Genomic DNA, 19,277 nt, shown 5'->3' with positions numbered 1-19,277 from the left:
CATCATGAGGTAAATGTCCGAAGACTTTTCCCTGCAGTGCGTGCACTCCCCTGTGCACGCAGGGTAGAAATGTTTTATTATTGCCGGGCACAGAAGTGTTTTAGTACAAAGGCGAAGGAGTAAGTATTCCTTCGCCTTCGTGAGGCCCTGGCAGGGCTTAGGAAAGATTGCGTGGCCGAATTGGTAATACTGGATGATTTCCTTGAAGGCAAAAGCCGGATTAGGGTCGGAGTCCGCATCGGGGGGAGGCGAGGGTGATGCCCGGAGAGTGAGCGCGCGGGGGCGGCGTCAGCTGCTTCGTTGCCCTCGAGACCCGTGTGCGCGGAGTCCATACTATTGTGCGGGACGTGGGAGCCCCGTGATAGTTACTATGTTGAAGAATTGGGTATGCCAAATAAGGAATAAACCCCCTTTCGATGTTCCCGCAGGCCCCCCGCAAGTCGGTAACGATGACCCGCGAGTCCTGATCGGCGGCGGCGAGCGCGATTGCCACCTCTTCCGCATGAGTAATGTCGCAAGGAGCACAGGTCATCGGCCCAATATTGCAATAAGATGGTCCCATCCTGGTCCTTCGTAGGGCCTGCCTTTGCCAATACGACTCCAATGTTGGGCCAATTACTTGTGCTGCTTGGGTCTTGAGCTTTGAGCGTAAGGCTGTTCACTGTGATGTTTTGGTGGACGACTGCGGCTGTGTACCAACCCCCATAATGTGGGCCGGTGGCGTCCACGTAAAGTCACTGGAGTCCGGCGCCCTCTCAAGCTACACGCCACGCCAGAAAGTCTGCCTTGTTATGTAGACGACTGCTTTTGCATAATAAAGAAACCGGCTCTTAGAACATTCCTTTGCACCTCAACAGCATTGAACCTGTCGCACAGTTTACTTCGGAAGAGGAAGTAGACGGTCGTCTGCCTTTTTTGGACATGCTGGTGAAACGCGACAGCCCGGGCATGTCATTGGGTGTACTCTAGAAGGACACGCACACTGGCATGTACCTCAACTGCAGTTCTGTACACCCTGGTTGTCACAAGAAGTTGTCGCCTTGTTCTCACTTTTCCGTAATGCAGAAAAGCTCTACTCTACGCCGGAAGAGAAAGCAACGCATGTGGATACCGTTCGCCGTGACCTGATGTCTTCGGCCTATTTCAGTTCTTTTATACGGAAATTCGAGAATCGCCTAGCTCACCCGCCGGCACAGCAGCCTCAGCGACAGAAGAAAACGATTCCGATCGCGTAGGTCCCTGGAGTAAGCGAAAGCTTATCCCGCAGATTCCGATCTTACGAAGTCGACGTCGCAAATGTACCTACGCGGAAGCTCAGATATGCAATGGTTACAGTGCAGAAAAGAAAAGGGTAAAGAAAGAGAAGTTCCCGGGCATTGCGTACAGGATTCCCTGCGCTGATTGTGAGCATGTCTACATTGGTGAAACAGGCGATTTGCGTAAAAGGCTGCAGCAGCACCACAATGATGTGGAGAACAAGCGCGTGGCAACCAACGCACCGGCTGATCATGCTGTCTCGAAGGGCCATGACATCGACTGGGATGGAGCGAAGATAATTGAAAAAGTAGAGAAAGGCGACAAGGCTTTATTTCGAATCTTTCATATTCATACGAAGGCATACACGCTTTGTCGCACCGAATGCAATCTGCCCCCGAAATTCTTCCGCAGGTTCCGTGATATCATAAAACATATGTAAGCTACTAACATTTATTTTGTTTCATTGTGAACAAAGCCCCCGAAGCAGGGCCAAAACGTCCTTTATTAACGAATGATCGGCACTTGAAGAATTCATCATGAACATATCCGGCCAGACTGGATTCCGTGGAACCCCGAATTTCAAAGCCAGAGCAATGAACCAAAACCGAACTCCACGTATACGAGTGGTGTATATATGGCGACTTAACTCAATGCAGGCCACAAAGTGACTAAGGCATCATTGCATGGAAGAAATTCATTGGTTATTCGCCGACGTTGAGTTCAGAATCAATGAGAGAGATACGTTCGCGGCACAACCTACTCAGTCTATATCAAAGAATCGTCGAAGTTGGCATAGCGGGATGACCGATAACTTGCATTGAGGCAATAACTCCCTAATAATAGCATGCGCGCTAGACAGCAGACGGTGATGCCTTCAAAAGGTGTTGCTAGTGCAACGGAAAAGGCCAGGAAAATGTACAAGATTTCAGGTGCCTTCCGACCAAAGGAAGATAGAGCATAGAGTGTACGTTACTGGTACTTTGGCCGCCGTCTATCACTCAGCACTCACGCAAACTTCCGCGGGTATGCTGCACAGCAGTCGTAGCAGCTGGCTTTCTTGTGGGCGACTTGTGTAGGCCATTATAGAGCAAAAAGGAGACCGCTCTTTCCTGATCGTGCCGAACAGTTAAGAATATGGATAACACACATGGCCTCTGATTACCTCTGATTCGTTTCCTCCTTTTCAGCAGACCTGGGACGAGCCCTCCACGCGGTCATCTGACCCGTTGGCCTTGTTCCTCTCCTGCTTCCGCGCCACACTACTGCGACCTTCCCCGACTGTGACATTGCCCGGAATCGACTTGTAATACTTTGAAATGTACCGAAGTACGTTGGAGTCAACACACTTGTTACTAAACCGCGGATGCAAGCAGCAATGTGCACATGCTTCAAAGGCGCAAATTATGCAAGGGAGCGAAACGTGAATGAGGTGGATGGCGCTGTCGCGGACATAGTATTGACTACGCTTGAGTGTTCCAACTCTACCGTGGCAATGCGAAAGCGGAAATAGAAAGAGTCGGAGCTTTTAATCTTTAACTCGGAAAAGGGACTGGCCTGAGGTGCTCACAAAAAGTCGAGGAGAAAATTACGATGTCGTCCAGGTAGCAGCGAGAAGTTTTTCATTTCAGCCCGCGGAGCACGGTGTCAATCATTCGTTTGAACGTGGCCGGAGCATTGCACAAGCCGATTAGCGTAACGTTAAATTCATATAAGCCATCTGGTATGGCGAAAGCTGTGTTCTCTTCGCCCTCTTCATGCATAGGGATTTGCCAGTTGCCGGATCTTAGGTCTCGACTCGAGAAAAATTGAGTACCTTGGAGACAGTCGAGGGCGTCGTCAATCCGAAGTGGATAAACATCCTTTTGAGTGATGTTATCGAGGGCATGATAGTCGACACAAAAGCGTACTGAGCCGTCCTTTTGGACCAGCGCAACTGGTGAGGACCAACGACTTGAACAAGGGCTTATGATGTTGCGTTTGAGCATGTCGATTACATTATCTTGAATAATTTTGCGCTCTGAAGAAGACGCGATACGGGCGGCGGCGAATGATGCACGAACCGTCAGTGTGAATACGATGCGTAGCTGTCGAGGTTTCGCCCAGAATTTTTGACTGGGTATCAAAACAAGTGCATGTTTGATCAAGAGGGCTAGAAATTATGCTTTTTGAGCAGGCGAGAGATCGTTGCTGATAGTAGCGGAAATAGCTGCAGGAGAAGCATGGGACGAAATGGCGAAGCTTGATGGAGGCGAGGAAAGAACGGTGACAGGTTGAGCGGTAGACACAGAAGCGACTTTAGTGTCTGCATGCAGACCAATGGGCACCGACGTAGTATTGAACGCAGTCAGAAGGGCAGTCCCATTGACGAAGCGAAGAACGGATGCGACAAGAATGCCCCTGGAGATAAGACGGGCATTAGGTGTGGCGAAAACGTCGCCAGAATTTACGTGAGCAGAAGCAATGGAGAGGACATCTTCGGAGCCTGGATAAAGCACATGGTCTGCGGTGTTGATCATGTGATGAGAAGGCCCTGCAGGAGCGTCAGAAAGATCGTATTCAGCAACTTGCAGAGTAGGAGGGCAACATGTAATGAAAGCTTGAGCGGAGTGGAGGAAATCCCAGCCGAGGATGAGGGGGTGAGCACAGGAGGGAAGTACAGCGAACTCGATGTGTTGCAGGATGCCGTTAATAGTGACGCGTGCTGTACACAGACCGGAACGATGCATTGATTCTTCATTAGCAGCACGCAGAGAAGGATCGCAGTAAGGAATGCGCACTTTGCGAAGATGAAAACACAAAGCAGAACTTATGATGGAAACAGCGGCGCCCGTATCAATCAATGCTTCTACAATACTGCCTTTAACATCAAAGGTTAACATGTTCGACGGTGGCGGAGGAGGAATTGAAGGGTGGGCGGGTGGTGCAGCTTTACCTCCGGAAGCTGCAGAATTAAGTTTTTCGTATGGCGACCAGGGGTCTGAGGCTGGACGTAGAGGCGATGAGGAGCGGCGGAACGGTGTCAGGGAGCAGCGGCGCGACGACCAGACGTTCGACGAGCGGTCTGAAGAGGGCGACGGAGAGAATCGAGTAGGACCGCTGGGAAGAAACGTTGCCTCGTAAGGATACGACGCGTAGGTGTCGTCGTGATGAGGAACATTAGCGGCAAAAGTAGGGTGGTAACCATACGATGAGTAGGTTTCTTCTTTGCGGAAGTGACCAAACTGGTTACGCTCGTCGCGCTGACGCCGATGAGAAACACGGGCAACATGTCCTCGAATTCCACAGTAGTAGCAGATATAACGAGGCGGAGCCGGCCGCAAAATCGCTGGATACATTCCGGATCGCTGGGATAAAGAGGTGACAGTCTGCTGGACGGGAGGCGAATGTGAAGGATGTGCGGGAGGAAAGGGAGACACACCAACCTGGGCATATGTGGGCACACAAAGCGGTACAGGTGGTCCGAGTGCCACGAGGCTAGAGACGGAAGCGAGCTCGTCCTTGAGATTTCGCAATAGCGATGTCGGAGGCCGGTGCTGATGGGTTTCTACCGACGGTAAGGTGGAGCCGTGCAGCTCTTCTCAGACGATAGGGCGAATGGGAGAGCGCAAGTCCACAGCGGTTGAAAAGCGGGGGTCCCAGGCCTCTTGTAAGCGGAGTGATAGGCGGTCGACAAGAAGGTGACATGTGGTGCGGATATCGTTGACTGACTTAGGATATTGGCTAACAAGCGTGGTAAAAGCAAATGAGCCGATGGCTCTAAGAATGTGACGGACTCTATTGCACTAAGACATTGCACAGTTGACACGTCGACACAGGCCTAATACATATTCAATGTAATACGTGTAAGATTCGCCGGGCAGCTGGACACGCGCTTCTTTTTTTTTGTAGATGGTCGGGCTTGCACCAGCAGTTCCAAAAATTTGCCGAAGCTGAGAGGTAAATAGAGTGAGACGTGGATGAGCTTGATGGCAGAGTCCCAACGAATGTAGGCACTTACAGGATTGTACTGGTCGAGCCAGACCTCGAAGTCATCACCACGGAGGCCCGTAAATGTAGTAGGCTCGCGCTGAAGGGTGGTGACGGTCCATGTCTGGTGTCCAGATGACGGAGAGGCAGCAGATGCGTTGGAGTCAGGGCGATGGGCGGAGGGATCAACAGGAAGGGGAAGCACACCTGCCGAGGCACTGGCAAGGACAACAGAAGCGTCACTGCGATGTTGGTCGACGGTTTCCATCTTTGGAGATGGTCCGATCAGGCGACGACCGGTACGTAGCTGCAGTGTTGCGATGGAGAGGACGCAAGATGGAGAGCAGCCTCCACCACTTGAGACTGAACAAAGCGAGGCTTAAGTGCCACTGGCAAGTATGGCGGCCACTCCTCCGATGACGAAGATGCGTGATGATGATGAATATTTACAGTTTAAGACGAAGGTCGCGCAGTCTACTTACACGCACACATAAGACACATAAGAGGCAGATGGGCCACCTAGGTCACGTGACCTTGCGAAATCGTCACAACCAGCTTACAGGATTGTGTGCAAACCACCTATTGGGCTCGCTGGGAGTTAAATTATTGATTGGAAGACGAAATGAGCAATCTTGGTCTCACAAGCCACATCGATGGCTGTACTTGAAGGAGACACCTGCCGGGGCGCATGGCTTACCCGCTTTACCATCGCGCGCTTTGATAGGGATGAGGACACTGCGACATATGAATGTAATGGACAGAAGGAGCAATTCCGCTCATTTGAGGTTTACCCCACAAGCGGTATAGCACGATGCTGTCGAGGCGGAAAGTATCCCTTGCAGCTTTTCACCGAATTTAGCCAGCTGTCATTCCTCCGCGGTAACTTTTGGTTCCTCATACTTAGTGCAAGCAGCATCACTATGATGTCATTCAATAAGGTAATCAATCTTACTAATTGCGCGCAGAGAATTCAAAAACAGTTTTAAAACTAAAGCAAGCAGTATATATAGCAAAAATGGGTGGTTTAATTTCCCGTAGCAACACATGGGCTTTGAGGGACGCCGCATAGAGAGCTCCTGACTCGTACCTGAGACTTTGACGCCCCCAAAGAACAACCTGAGCCATGTGCAGACATCTCGCAGTGCACGCATGTTTCTCCTCTGGCGGCTGCAGCGGGTAGAGCTACGCATGTCTCTGATCACGACACTCTCGGGGAAAAAAAGATAGTAACGAGCTGGCGCTGAGAAATTTTTGATATGACAAATTTATGTGTCAGTGCGGTAATTTTTTAGCTAGACGTAGACGCTGTTATCGATGCTAGATTGTGAGACAGGATGAATCAGTTGCATTTATGGACGGCTAACTGAATTACAAGTAAGAAAACTTCGAAGGAATTCACACTGTTTGAATGGACTGATAGCTATTGGATCTGCCACCTTATAATTCTTCTTGTTAGAGCCGCTTTGAAAGTATAGTTTCTAGGAATAGAATAAACCGGTAATAAATGCAGACCAAGTTACAGACAACCTGGAGGGTTAGAATCAAGCGCAAAACCCCTTTTTTTAAAATCTTATGAAAATTGTTTGCACCATCTAGCTTTGCTTAACAAATTAAGGGAACATTAGTGAGCCTACTCAATGATCAGCAGGCTAACTATGCCATTTGATATCATAAATGCTCATCTCGCAAGCACTAAATCAGTGAATTGAAAAAAAATCACGTCCCCCCAAAGTGGCGCCCCTCGAAGCGCATATGCCTATTTATGACGTACACTCTCATAATACGCTTGCGCCTTTTTTACGATACGTGGCACATACGGTAAGCGTAGAAGTTATTCTCACTGGCTACGTTAGTACATACCGATTCCTCTTTACCAAGTAGGCAAATGTGGCATAACCTAATTCGTTAAGGGCAATCTGGAGGACAAATGCGAACCAGGATGGTATGCTGCATACTAAGGCAAGTCTGAGTGCTCGAAAGCATTCCCGTTTCCGCTCGGATCACGCAGCATTGGTTTGAGTGCGACTGCTTTCAACCCGCGGGTGGATGCATCCTGCATAACAAGCCTGTATGCAACGGAGCCAAAGATATCAACCTCTCGTAACATATGTCCGTGGCCAGTAAGAGTTCAGTGGGTGTGGCCGCAATTTTGTGCGCCAGAAGCAGCAAAAATTCTCCCTTTTTGGTCAACATTTACTCCACGCTTGCTCTGCTTGTGCCCAGGGTAGTTGCGCACCTACTCCCAAGCATTCACTGATCTCCGTTGAGAAAATTTGGAGTCTGGCCTCCGCCCGCAGCACCACCGCGTTCGCTCCCACGCTTGTGGCATTCGTAGGAGCTTCCAATAATTTTCGCCTAATAATAAACGAACATTTTTCTTAAATGGTGGGTGTTGAAGTGAGTTTAAACGAGGCCTTATACTAATAACTTTCTTTCTTGCAGACGAGACAAACGGTAGTAGCAGCGCGCGGCCGACTATGGCCGGTACGTAAAAACTTATTTCCCTGCCGTGTCAATTCACTGAAGTTGCGCAAAAATACGCTTCTTTTAATTGTGCAAAAGGGGACAGACCTGCAAAATTGGCTCAGGCACAGGCTGGCAAATTAGAGTGCATGTGGCCGGCCAGCTGTGTTGTTTAATATTTTGTGTGTTTGCTGTTACGGGGAGTTGCATTAGCGAACTCAAAAGAGATGTTAGCACTAATAGAAAATAACGTACGCCGCTCAGAATATTGCTGTTTTTCTTTTTTTTTCAAAGGTTATTTTAAGAGCATCTTTCGAGTTTTCTCCAAAGTGTTTGTGTTGTGGCTTTTGAAGTTCAATGATGTGTTCGAAATATACACATTGAGAACTGAAAGCTTTAGCAAGCCTGCCATAGTTTGATCTGTCATGTGTTCAAGATGTTAAAAAGTGGCGTTCGCAAACCTATTTAATTAGCAACAAAAGGATTAAAGGCGTAATTTTTGGCATTGAACGCTCCTAACCCCCGGAAGCAATATAAAAGGTAAGCGACAGGATCGAGAATTAGACTGCGTCAGAAATGAAAGGAGCCTTGCGACTCGAGGCAACTAAGAATGCGCATATTGTGCGGAGGTGTGCGAATTTCTTCGCCCAAACGATGGGCGCCGGTGTTTGAGGCTCGTAGTCCACGCAATATAGTGTACTTCGTTTTCCGTGCCCTTTCACTGATTTATAGGAGACCCTAAATTAAACAGATTTTAGTAAAGCAATGGTGGTATTGCTTTAAAAAGCAGTGGGTCGAGAAGTTGGCTTTTTGAGCATATGCAGCTTTCTTCGCTATGTGGTGTCCTTATCATTGAATCGCTAAATAATAAGTTTTGTAGAAAATAGGATTGCTTGTTTATGCTTGGTTGTGCAAATCAGTATGCATATGTATAAAACTGACTATTTCACAAATGAAACCGGACTGACGTCAGTGGCCTATAAAACACTGAAGTACTAACGATGGAATTGATGTAGCCGGACTGCTTGGCAATCTCCGCAGAAGACTACGGATATGTCGAATGCTTTTAGGCGTCATTTATCATCTGGTTTGGTTAATATCTTTTCTATTAAATACGGGCCTCAAGAATGGCAGTCAAATTAGAAATTTCAATATTCATATAACAGTACTCCCAAAATTACTATGCTAGCAGCCGTCAAATTTTTTTTCGAAGAATCGTCTGCCTCTACAATTTCGAAAAAAATGAAATTAGTACCGGGGACAAACTGGCGGAGGATGTCCTGCAATGAAGTTTTAAAGAATATCTGCTGCGTTTGCTAGTTGCCAAAAAGACTGCCTATTTCTAAAATTATGGTTGTTAGCATAGATGGGGCACATCCGAGAGAAAGCCGCCTATTCGTAATGTATACTTGTGTACAAAGGTCCTTAAAGGATCCGAGCCGTGTGCGCGTTTTAATGGCTTGTTATACTGCCCTATATTGAATAAATGAATCTTGGCGGTCTTTTAAAGCTTTACCTGTTTGAGCAGTGTAGTCATTACTCATTGCTTGCTCTTCAGAGCCAAGCTTGACCGATTAGATCAACCACAGGGGTTGTGCTGGATACACAAATTTGAGTTAGGCAAGAAGTTGTGGGAACGCAGTTTGATGCTGTGTTGAAAATAAAAAACCTTCTTATAGCCCTGTTGTCATCACATTCGGCCGCTTAGGGCAGGGATGTTTTAAAATAGTTGCCGGGACGTTTTCGAGTAGTGGTCGGGCAAAAAGAGCACCGTATTCCGGTTAATGGTGTGTCTTTAGATTTCCTTTTAATGAGGGAGTAATTACTCGTCGGCATCCACCCAAGCGCAGCCATACGGCTACAAAGGAAAGCTGTATAGCTTTTCTCAGAAACTTCGAAGTTAAAGAAAACTCGTCCTGGTCTAGGGTTCGAACCCGGGACCACTGCTTCACCGGAGCAGTCGGTCTACCAGTTGAGCTAACCGTGACGGCAATCTTATGTTAGGTTGAGAGCGAATTTATCAATAACTCGAAGTGCGAACAGTGTTCATCAAATGTTTAGGGGAAACCCCAAGGTGGGGTAAATTTGTAATAAGGGAGCAGTTACTCAATGGCATCCACCCAAGCGCAGCCATACGGCTACAAAGAAAGCTATACAGCTTTCTCAGAAAATTCGCAGTTAAAAAGAAATTCGTCCTCGTCCGGGGTTCGAGCGACTGCTGCGGTGAAGCGGTGGTTCCTGGTTCGAGCCTCGGACCAGGAAATTTTTTTTGAACTGCGGAGTCGGTGGCAAAGCTCTATAGCATTCCTTTATAGCCGTGTGGCTGCGCTTAAGTGGATGCGAATGAGTAATTACTCCCTTACTACCAATTTAATCCAACTTGGGGGATTCTCTGAAACATTTGACCAAAACTGTTCCCACTTCGATTTATTGATCAATTCGCTCTCGCCCTACCATAAGTTTGCCGTCCTGGTCGGCTCGATTTGTAGAGCGACTGCTGCGGTGAAGCGGGGTTCCCTGGTTCAGAATTGCGTCTGGACTGGGGAACAGAAGGGTCGAATGCAAGTGGCATGACATTCTGTGCAGAGTTCGCAGGCGGATTGTATGCCCATGCATGCATGTGTGTTCCTTAGTGATGCATTATCTATCAATAGTCAGCCGTAATTTCAGGTTTGAATTCGCGTGTAATAAGGAATTAAAACCCGAAACTTCAGGCTATTTGGACGAACTATCGACTCTGCGGACGTTATTGCACTTGATTTTGGGTGTTTTTCAGATACCAAGAAACGCCTGGCTACTGCCACTTTTAAATTTCGTATACTGCACAACCATAGAAAGCGGATTGTTGGATTATCTGGTGATTCGTTGCTGATGACGCTGATGATGCTGGTACGGCTGCTCGCTATTTAAGGGGACAGTACAATGGCAGGTCCTCTGGCATACACTTTGCCTTGTGCAATGAAGTAAAGTTTTTTCTGTCAGAATTAAAAACTGGACATTACTCCAGGCATGCAAGCGTACTGCAAACTAAGGTTAATGCGTTATGCACTAACAGAGCAAGTTACTTCATTTGGACGACTGTGGCAACGCTGTCACCATGCACAGCCCGAAGCCTTTAACTCAAAGGAACGCTTTCACTGGGGCAATTAATCCTGTCGGACCAATTAACTTAAATGCAGCTTCTAATAAGACACTCATAGACGATGTGGATTAGTAGACAAGCACTGTACGAATTTTCCCAATTGTGTATCCAATTTTCATTATAAGGATATTTCTCTCTACGCTATTGTACAAAGTCGCGTAGGCACAGCCGAATGCAGCGTAATGACCTCTAAAAGCAGTCAAAGGGCGTTGTAGCAAACTACGGTTTTGATTATTTATTAAGGCTTGTTCGTGATCAGCCTGACTATGTCCACTGTAGGCCAAAGGTCTCTCCCATATCTCTCGAGTTGACCACCTTTTCTGCCATCTGCGGCCATCCTAATCCAACATATTTAATTTTAATCTCATCCTCCCATCAATCGTTCTGCCACTCCCAGTTACGCTTGTGTTCTCTTGAAATAATTTGCCACCCTTAAGAACCATAGGTTATTTTCCTTTGCATTACATACCCTGCCGAAGCCTAATTCTTCCTTATGGTTTCGACTAGAATGTGATTAACCCGCATTTGATCCCCGACCCACTCTACCACCGTCCTGTCTTTTAACATTACACCTATCATTTTTCTTTCCCTAGCTCGCTGCGTTGTACTTAAGTTGAACCCTTTACCTTGGCATCCACGTTAATGCCCCATAGGTATGGGCAACGCATACAAGTCATGTAGAGAAATATACGATTTTTCGGAATAGAAGAAATTATTTATGCGTAGATTAGATATGGAATGTGTTGGAACTAGTTCGAAGTGCATAAGGAAACAGAACGATGCAGTACATCTGGTACTATGGGCACGTATAAATATTAAAAATTAGCTCTGATCGATAAAACTATCTTGTAATGCTGATTTTCTGAGTAATATTTATGCAACTATATATTGTTTTCTTTTTGTATCAGCGTCCACCACCACCACCATGGCCATGCCCACCGGTACGTGCAAAACATTTGCTTCAACGTGGAACAAAAAAAAACCGCGTAGAGCACTGCTGAAGTTTTCGTGAAAGGTAACCAGGCTTGCGAGACCACCGAATATGAGCGCTGTTTGCTGAGCGGTGCGCTGCGCCTGTGCTCTCCCAATACATGAAACGCGGTAAGGAAAGCCTGGCTACGAGTGGGAAGATGTTAGCTAGAATGGACCTTATCGGTAAACAGGCAGGCCTATCTCTGCCTTTTTTTGTACACGCCTGCCTGGGCTCGGGCGCGGTAGTGTTCGAAACTAGGGCTTTAATTTGCCGTCCGCGTGACATCCACCTGTCTTTTTGCTATCTTTCTCTATAAAGTGGTTTACTACTTAGCGTGAGATTCTGCAAGAGTACAACCCCTAGCTCGTCACTGTTTTCCACGAGATGCAAGGACTACAGAACACGTGCAATTTAAATCTCGCGCAGTCTTCAGTGCATGCGTATAGGGTCGGTCTGTATCGTGGTGTTGCAGTTAAGAAGAGAGAGACAGAAAAAAAACCCACAAAATTAACTCCACTGATCTCGCCAAACAGTCCAAACATTCATTATTCGAAACTCGGTTTTGTTCTGAAGTTATGTGTATGAAGATTCTCCCTTAATACGAGGTTTGCATGCATCGATAAATAGTACGCATCGGTGGGTTATGAACGCAATAACAAAAACTTGACAAAAAAATTTGAAAGGCAGTGTCTGCAGATAGCGTGCATCTAAAGTGCCACATCTCGCGGTAGGAGGAGCATGACCTTTGGCATTTTTCCCTGTATTCTCAGCAGCGACTGGTGTAAACTGTGGAGATGGGAAGAGGGCGCGGGTAGGGCTGCCTACGTCCTCTTTGTAAAATAGCACGACTGGCATCACGTGCACTGCACGCATCCATGAAACAACTCGTCCCTCCACGGACACACTGGTGTTATATTTTCTCAGCGCTGTTATAGCCATGTTATTCGGGTAACATCACCGTATGTTTCTGCTCTTTTCGATTTCAGGGGCCGCAAAAAGGGGTAAGCCATCTTTGAACTCTCGATGCTAGTAACTTTCTTTCGTTGCTTTTGCAACATTTTACTCTGTCCAATGGTGAGAATGGATTCAAGTCTTCGGCGTCATACATGTCAAAGATTCTTGGATAGAAATTATTCATATTTGAATAAACACTGTAAGATACTTGTACAGAAATAATGCAATGTTCCATTCTTCAAATGTGTAACACAAACTTTCTTCTACTCCTTTTTCGTGGATGACACCAATCAGTTAACACTGCCATAGAAAATTGAATGGGAACGCTGATTGAGATCTGCGTGTATATTCATTGTTATAGTGAAATTGAAAAATTGAAAATGAAAAATTGCGGTCATAAACTCTTTTGTGTTCAAAAAGCCGATGTGAACTATACAAATAGCAAGTACGAAACCAATAAGGCGCTCGCTTCATGATGTCGGCGATACTAAATGGACATCTTAGAAGCTATAAGAAACGTATACCAATATGAAAAAGGTATAATAGCAAAGCGATTTTCATATAGTCTATCACGTGAATTCCATATTCCTATTACTCATTACGAGTTTGTCATTTGAAACACTCCAGTTGAGATATTCCTGTTTTAGGCCCATAATAGACGTCGTTAATTGCTATAGAATATAACGATTTCTCATCAGGAAGAGTAAATGTCAGAATGCGGTGAGCACAAAAGGTAATATCCGTTTTGTTTTTCTTAATATAACTATTTCTCATCAGGAAGAGTAAATGTCAGAATGCGGTGAGCACAAAAGGTAATATACGTTTTGTTTTTCTTTAACTTCAGATGAGGAGGAGACGTAAGTACTGTATATACTGTAAGTTATTTCGTGTGGAAACCTTGGCATCCAAGCAACCTTGTAACTAAGCCTCGCTTTACTGGCGCTATGGTCGGTGATGTTATGTATTGTGCGATTCAAAGCTTGTTATTGTAGGGCGTGAACGGTTTTATGGTTCTGAGTGCAGGTAATCAAGCTGTGGTTCAGTGCTATCTATTATAATCCTAGCCACCTATCTAGTATTGCGGCTCTGGATATATATGACGGGTAGTATTGTCGTAAGAGGAAAGGTTCCTAAAATTCAATACAGTGTGCACACATCACAGAATGAAATTCATACTTTATTTATTTATTTATTTATTAATTGTACCCTCAGGGCCCGAAGGCATTACAGAGGGGAGTGGGAATACATAAAAATTCAGCCTCAACAGCAACAACAATAGGGAAAACAAAAATAAACCAGGAATACATAAAAAGTGAAAACACAGGAAGGCAATAAGATTAGAATGCAGTGGGGATATATTAAAACAGTGTGTAGACAGTAAAAAGGCAATTTTTATACAGTAATAAACGACACATACTCAGAAAGAAACATTAAGGACTTTACGAAATGCATTGTTATCGGAAATACCTGCGATGTCGTGGGGAAGGTGATTCCAGCTGACACAAGTTCGGGGTATGAATGAGTCATGAAAACATTTGGTGTGACAAGATGGGATTCCAACTTTATGACGGTGATCAACGCGTGCTGATATGTAACATGGTCTAGACAGTAACTTAGGATTGAGAAAGCTGTTGTGGTAAATTTTATGAAAGAGACACAATGAGGCTATTGATCTGCGGTGGGAAAGAAGTGGTAGGGACAAACTTGATTTCATGGCGGTTACACTGCTTGTTCGGTGATAATTAGAAAGAATGAAACGGCATGCGCGGTTCTGTACAGCTTCCAAATCTGAAACGAGTGAATCGATGCCATGGCTCCAGACAGATGCAGCATATTCTAACTTGGACCGAACCAATGTTTTATAAAGTAATAATTTTATTGAAGTAGATGAACGTGAGAAATTTCTGCGAAGGTACCCAAGCATGCGATCAGCGTTATTTATTATGTATTCAACGTGAGTTTTCCAAGACAGGTTACAAGAAACGTAAACACCCAGATATTTATAACATGACACGGTTTCGAGAGACACGTTGTTAATGTGATAAGAAGAAGGGGCATTAGAGAGACGAGAAATGCGTACATGTTTACACTTATTAATGTTTAGTTGCATGTTCCAAGTAAAACACCAGTCAAGAACCTTGTTAATATCAGATTGAAGACAAGAGACATCATTACCATCTTTAATTTCGCGGTAAATAACACAATCATCGGCAAAAAGATTAATTGAAGAAGAAATGTTAGCCGGTAAGTCATTTATATAGATGAGAAAAAGGAGGGGCCCAAGAACTGACCCCTGTGGCACGCCGGAACGGACAGGCAAAGAATGAGAGTTTATATTGTTAGCTGTTACGAATTGTGAACGGTTAGAAAGAAAGCATTGTAGCCATGCAAGGACATTAGGGTCTATGTTAAGATTGCTTAATTTAAGAAAGAGAAGCTCATGTGAAACAGTGTCAAACGCTTTCGAGAAGTCCAAAAATATGCAATCTGCCTGAGACCCGTGGTCAAGGATGCAATGAAGGTCATGTGTGAAACATATTAGCTGAGTTTCGCATGAAAAAGACTTACGAAAACCATGCTGGGCAATGCTGAAAAAGGAGTTAGATTCTAAAAAAGAGATGAGATGAGAATATATGACGTGTTCCATGATCTTGCACGGGATACTAGTGAGTGATATAGGTCTAAAGTTATCAGGAGAATGTTTACTTCCGGACTTATGCAGTGGAATCACCTTCCCAATTTTCCAATCATTGGGAATACAACCTGTCGCAAGAGACTGCTCAAACAATTTAGTAAGAATTATGCAACAATAGTACTTTGTATTAATTAAAAACTTCGAATTAATGTTGTCAACACCGCAGGAAGAGGAAACCTTAAGATTTTCTATGATGCACTGGATGCCTGACGCGTCGAATATAACTGGATCCATAGGAAGAGCATCAAAAACAGGGCACACGCGATGAACAAGAGAAACGTTGGTAGAAAATGCCGCAGCAAATATATTGTTTAGAACAGAAGCACATTCGTATGGAGGAAAGGCAACACCATCAGAAGAAGTAAGTAGTATTGTGGAAGGGTCTTTCTTGTTAACTACATTCCAAAATTGTTTTGGATTATTGACCAGCATAGCAGGCAGTGTGTGGTTAAAAAATGTGTCCTTTGCGTTTTTTAGCGCACCTTTGTACTCTGCAGCTGCGGAAAAGTAGGCCTCCCATCGTTGTTTAGAATTCAACAACTTCGCAGAGCGGAACAAGCGCTTCTTTTTATTGGAGAGTCTTTTTAAAACATTATTAAACCAAGGTGATTCCCGATCGCACTTCAAAGATCTTAATGGTACAAAAGTGTTAATGAGATGTTCAACGATATCCTTGAACAAATCCCAGTTAGCGTAAAGAGAACGCTGTGAAAAGCCTGGTAAGTAATCATCCAAAAAACCAGCTAGTTCGCAGTTAATAGCAATAAAGTCAGCCCGTTTATAATCTCTAATGTGTTTAGTCTGACTAACTCGGATAGATACAGGAATTTGTACATCAAAATGCAGCAAAGAATGATCACTGAGACCAGGTAGGTAAAAAATCGAAGGGATATGATCAGGCACGTTAGTTAGAACAAGATGTAAAACATTCGATGAGGATAAAGTAGTTCGAGTAGGTTTAGAGACTAACTGCGAAAGATTGAAATCCATACAAGTTGACAAAAACTTTTTACGAAAAAGAGCTGAGATAAGGTGATGTACTAGTCCACACGATACTAGGGTAGTTAAAGTCACCAGATAGGACAATAGGTGTATTCGGAAATCGTACAGTGATCATGTTAAGGGAATCATGCAATTCATCAACGAATGTATGGCTCGAGGACGGGGGACGGTAACATATACCCAAAATCATTCTCTTAAAACGTACACTAAGTTCCACCCAAACCAGTTCCAGGCTAGTTGGAATATTAATAGGCGATGCTACAAAATTATCCGCGACAGCTATTAAAACACCTCCCCAGATCTCTCACTTCTGTCAGATCTAAACACGTTATAGCGTTTTTTACAGTCAAATAGTTCAATGTCCGCTATCTTGGAAGAAAGCCATGTTTCGGTTAGTAAGACGACATCAGCATCACACGAATCAATGATAGGATTAAGTTCATCGCGCTTGGGTAGTAAGCTTCGTATGTTGGAAAAAAGAAAAGAAAGCGAGTTGCCAGTATCGGACACTGGCCCACTGCCCCTCGCGCAGCCCTACGGCGCGTAGGTCGAGCCAGAGGTACCGTCATTTGACTGCTGATTGTGGACTGGCGAAGGAGACAATCGATCAGTCGGCTCAGCATGTAATGAACCAGCGATACCGTGACTTGAGTTACTACCAAGAGAAGTTGCTGATGCCCGAAGATTAGCCTCCATGAAAACGCAGTCGCGAGCAGGGTTATAACTGTAGCATTTGTTCTTAATGTACAGTTTGTTGTGCCTAAGCTTGTAAAATGAGTCCTGACCCTTAGCGAATTGAAGCAGCTTTTTCCTGGCCTGACGCGTTTCCAACGAGTAATCTTGATAACTTTTCGTAGTGATTCAAGTGTGTAAGCCAATGATTTCTGCTGTTTTGACATAATTTTTGACCCAGTGTTTCTCATTTGCGAACTAGCAATAAAAACGTACGAATAAGAAACCTTCCAATTATATATCGAAACTGGTAATAGTTATCGAAACTAGTAAGCACATATACTGCATGTAGAGGCCTCAGTTTGGACGTGACACGGAGCCCATTAATTTAGCTGCCGAAGTCCGCGCGCAATTCTCCACAATGATAGTTGCTGTCTCACTAGATGCAAAATTTTTGACGACAAAGAAAATTTTTTTTAGTACCTTAAGGACGCTATAAGCTGTGAAAAGAATGTACACGCCTATGTTGGAAGTACTCTAGCGGTGGAGATGTGGCGCGCACATGTCCAACATTCTCGGAGAAAAATGTTGCGAATTGGAGAATTGTACGACACCATTCTGGAAATATTGAAGACAATGTTTCATTGGTCTCCTAGGTAGTAACCTTTTAAAGTGTTTATCGATCGGATCGAACAGTTGACTGCCGTCGGGTGACCTTCGAATATATTGACTGTTATAGTGAAATCTTGCGAAAATTGCGCTCATATACGGTTTGACGCTCAAAAATGATTTCATCCAGATTTGCTGGTTATGTTAAACTTTCAGAACAACTCATTAGCAAGTGCATATGCGACTGCGTTGTGGTGAGCATTGGCGAGGCCGAGGTTTTTGTCTGACTGGTCGGGGGCGCTGACTGGGCTTTCAAATGTCCGGCGCCAGTCGGTGCTTATGCATATTTTTGCGTGCGCAGGAAAAACACCTTGCAAAGCGATTACAGCAGTGCCTGTTTGATCGGTTGCAATGCAGGGAGAGGAAGAGACTGAAGTGCATTCTTCAATTTCTCTGCATCCTGCTCCTCCTCCTCCTCATCTCTATTATCCTGATATTTTGTCGTAAGTAGCTGCATATCTTCTTTAAAGCGTTGTGTGTAAGAACACAGATTGGAAAGAGCTGCTATCGAAGCGCGACACTTATCTCGCGTGAGAGGAAACACTCAGCCAAAGTATATAGCGCTCCCTATACTTGCTCTTTAAATAAGGCTGCAGACCGCGCGATTTTTTCCCCAAACTTGTAGCAACCATGCTTTAGAGGACCATCAGCTCTAAGTTAGACAGGTTCAACAGGCTGTACACAGTCTTCTGTTCAAGCCCAAAAGAAGCGTGTATGCTGTCTTATGGAAGCCTTATCTTTTTTATTCAAAGTTTACGTGCCGTGAACGAAATTATGCAGGGCAGACCTGCAGTCTGAGTGATCAATTTGAAGCGACAGCTTCACTACGAAACCTCGTGCTTCGATCGCCGCGTGTCTAGTTTTCATCTTCAGCTAAGTTAGAGGTCAAAACCAAAAAGAGAAAAACAGAAATTTAATCAATATTCATGACCGGCGGTCGAACACGCGGCTGCGCGAACAGATCTCTTTCAAGGGCCACTCAGCGAGACCACCAGGCTATCGCTGCACTCAACACACCGTGTCAAACTGCACTGTACACTCGCGCTCAGCATTAGAGAGCGTTGTCTTCATCAAGTTACATCTGCTCCATCCTGTGGCACTACCTACTCTGCGTCGTCCTCTACGTACCACAAATTAGAGCTTTCGCTTCGATTCTGATGTAGTAAACATTCTGATGTGGTTTTTCTTTATTGGCATCCAGCATTTGGTCGAATTCTCTGGACGATTAAGTTTCTGTTAAGTGGAGTTGTAAATTGATATTATGCATAGATATTATGCATAGAAGTAAGACATGCTTATTAGGAGGCAGTTTGTCTCATTCTGAGTAGTTCTGTTTTTAAAATTCCTGTTAGCCTCCTTAAATTTTGAATCGCGTAGTACCCACAGTAAAAATTTATCTTTAGAATTTTGAAAGCGATATTATCCTCGGGGCCGTGGCCCAAAATATTTCGGCTAGATCGTTCCAAAATACATGCCCTTTCGAG

At 44.9% G+C, this 19,277-nt stretch overlaps 1 protein-coding gene and 1 long non-coding RNA gene across 3 annotated transcripts in view; both read left to right on the top strand.

Moving 5' to 3' along the window:
• Positions 1-19,277, top strand: part of LOC144107736 (uncharacterized) — a 360,923-nt gene that overhangs the window by 30,582 nt on the left and 311,064 nt on the right. The gene's annotated exons all lie outside the window — the stretch shown is intronic.
• LOC144107012 (uncharacterized) overlaps positions 18,157-19,277 on the top strand; it is an 88,201-nt gene continuing 87,080 nt past the window's right edge. Inside the window, exon 1 of the mRNA XM_077639989.1 lies at positions 18,157-18,236. The gene's annotated coding sequence lies outside the window, so the exon portion shown is untranslated. The remainder of the gene's footprint in view (positions 18,237-19,277) is intronic.

Source organism: Amblyomma americanum, chromosome 10, assembly GCF_052857255.1.
Source record: "Amblyomma americanum isolate KBUSLIRL-KWMA chromosome 10, ASM5285725v1, whole genome shotgun sequence".
Classification (NCBI taxonomy): domain Eukaryota; kingdom Metazoa; phylum Arthropoda; class Arachnida; order Ixodida; family Ixodidae; genus Amblyomma; species Amblyomma americanum.
This window is presented reverse-complemented; position numbering and strand designations above follow the sequence as displayed.